Below are 2,970 nucleotides of genomic sequence, written 5' to 3'. Positions count from 1 at the left end.
GATTCTTAGGGTTGCATGATCAAACACAGAACCACCCAAAAGCACAAGCAAACTCAAAACACAAGCAAAAAAAGAAAAACAAGCTTCGGAGAAACAAGCATAGCATGTCTTCCTACAAGGGTGGTGAAGAAGAAACTGAAGCGTCATCTCTTCAACTCCTATACAAAGGAAGTTGACAGTTGCTTGCCACCTAGGCCTCTCAGCATACCTTGTTGCCACCAATTTCTAGTTTTTCTTTTTAAAGGCTATCCAGCTGGCATTAGAAGACTTATCCATAAGTTATGACCCAGGTTAATTCTGTATATGAACAACTAATTATTTAGGCTTACAGAATCAAATTTGTTAAATTTATTTGAGGAGGAAATGAATATGAGAATAGAAAGAAGATTTTATTAAGATATTTGACTAGTATATGTACAAAAGTTTTATAAAAAAGTTACATCTTTGGTGATGTGCCTAATCAGACACTCATACAATCAATGAGTTGTGCGATGAGTTCCTTGGTCTACTGTACTTTCATACTCACAAGTAGCTGCAATAATTGGTTGTGATCTGGAAAAACATTTACTAATACTCAAGAAAATTTTAATATGAAATAATTAAGGTCTTCTTGTACCTCTTGCATTTCAATGTGCTTTAGTAGCATAGTACAAAATAGCATTGCTACTGTATACTAGACAAAATTAACAAACTTCTTGTGAACACAAATATTGTATATTCACTCACATAAATTTAAATACCAGATTTGCCACTGAAATGAATAATAAGAGGTTTATGAAGAGAGACCCTCATCCAATGATAAAAGTGAACTCCTTTGCTAGGTGTATTTTACGTAAAAAAATGTATGACAAATTCCCAAAAATGACAAAATGACCCAAAACTGAATCTTTTAATGAATAAAGTTTTACATGGTATCTTTATTATATACAACTATGAACATAAGCAGCAAACACACAACTTCTTGCTGCTTGTAGCTGTTTCACTTTACACAATTTACATTTATGCCTTCATCTCTCTCACACCTTCATGTACCTGTCCTTTTGCATTAAATCTAAAATATCAAGTCATCGCCATCAACATGAAAATGCTGCCAAGACTAATGCAGCATAAAGCCAAGACATACGCCTTCTAAGACAGCAAGTACCTCTGTTTATATTACTGAAATTTCTAAAGTGACCAACATATACGCAATTCTAATAAATAACAACCAATAAGTATAGGAAAATATACCTCCTTACTAAACAAGATATGGAAAAAAAAAAAAAAAAAAAAAGACACCCACCATACCTTCTATTAAACTTACGAGGTTAGCATGTAAAGTCTGGCTAAATTATACCACCAACTCCATTCAAATGGGGACAGGTGGTTTTTAAAATAATCCAACTTAATCACTTGAGCTGAATACTTTCAAAGGGCTAGTCAGGGTATGTGGAAAAGACAATTAGAAAAAGGAGAGAGTTGGTTTGAAAACATTAGAAAAAGGTAAGAGTTAGTTTGAAAACACTTATTTTTGCAGTAGGCCACTAAGAGCACAATAAACAAAATAATGTTAATGGGTCTCATGATGGAAAAGATTTGAAAATTGGCACACTGAATGGACACAAGACCTGGAAGGCTTTCCTGGTAACAGTAAAGAAAAATCCATAAAAAATGTTAATATAATTGTCATTGATTTTAATTTTACTTCTTTCCTTTGCACATTTACACATGATGAATCAATGACTTAATAACCAAGTAATATATTCAGTGCTGCTCAATGGTAAATAAACTTCCATAAAAGGCACTAAATTAGATAATATACAGAAGAAAAAAAACTTTTCACACAATATTCCATCAGGATTCACCCTGTTTCAAGATGGGCTGCAGTATTGAAGAAAAGGGGCATAAACCGTAAGAAGCCAAAAACAAAATATTACATGATATAAGAGGAAGTCTATTAAATACACACAAATCCAGAAAGGAATTCACTACCACAGAATTCAGGAAACATGATTAGAATACTAACATTTTCTGAATAAATATAGGTATGGTATGTTCTAGAAAAAAAAATTATGTAATTTATAAAGAAAATTCCCACCATATAACAAACCATCTTACAAATGCAAATAAAATATAAAGAACTGTATGTGAAGAAACACAAAAATGCTAATAAACTGTTTAAATTTAAATTCTTAACATACAGATTTTCAGTTTTAGATGCACAAGAAAAATAACTGGGTTTGTACTTGCATAGGAACATACCAAACCACCCAAATCACAATCCTCTTCATTTCACTGTTTTCTATTGCTGCAGAGTTACAAGAAATTATTAAAACTGTCATGGCAATGAATAAGTACAACAGTACATTACTGACATCTTTGGAAGAACTTATCTTTAATAATACAAAACATTTTACAAAGAAGTTAATTTAACAGGACAAACTTTTAGAAAAATAAGAAATTTAGGAAGCAGTTAACACAATTTGCACATTCAAGAAAAATTTTTCAATAAATGCAAAGTTGCTTATCCAAACAATTTGTCAATCACTTTCCAATATCAATTCTCCTGTAAATATTATGAATAGCTAAAGGTGTATTTGTGAGTGTATTTATAAAAGTAAGGGAAAACAATACAAAAGCTACTGGGTTGGTTGGGGAAATAAAATTGAAATGGGGAATAAACCCTGAGCTTGAAGGAGATTAGCTAAATGGTTCGTTATAAACCCTCGTAGTAATTGTCTCGTGTGTGTGCATGTCATAAGACTGGCACTTGCAACTTCATGGTACTTTGTACTGGTCACAAAAGAACTTAATAACCACTTTACTGATTATTATGATCTAGATCATGTAATAGAGTCAGCATAATAAAATTTTTCATTTTCTGTATTACAAAATATATACTGTATACTATACGCTTGCTAATACTGCTTATAATATATTACATTCAGCAATATGACCTGTTCCTTAAGTTTTGGTTACCTTTAACATATT

At 31.6% G+C, this 2,970-nt stretch overlaps 1 protein-coding gene across 1 annotated transcript in view; it reads right to left on the bottom strand.

The window, feature by feature from the left end:
* Window positions 1-376: 376 nt before the first annotated feature.
* The window catches only part of LOC135206710 (tyrosine-protein phosphatase non-receptor type 9-like), a 224,650-nt gene continuing 222,056 nt past the window's right edge, over window positions 377-2,970 (bottom strand). The window contains exon 17 of the mRNA XM_064238160.1: window positions 377-2,958. The gene's annotated coding sequence lies outside the window, so the exon portion shown is untranslated. The remainder of the gene's footprint in view (window positions 2,959-2,970) is intronic.

Source organism: Macrobrachium nipponense, chromosome 31 (genome assembly GCF_015104395.2).
Source record: "Macrobrachium nipponense isolate FS-2020 chromosome 31, ASM1510439v2, whole genome shotgun sequence".
NCBI classification, from domain to species: Eukaryota; Metazoa; Arthropoda; class Malacostraca; order Decapoda; family Palaemonidae; genus Macrobrachium; species Macrobrachium nipponense.
This window is presented reverse-complemented; position numbering and strand designations above follow the sequence as displayed.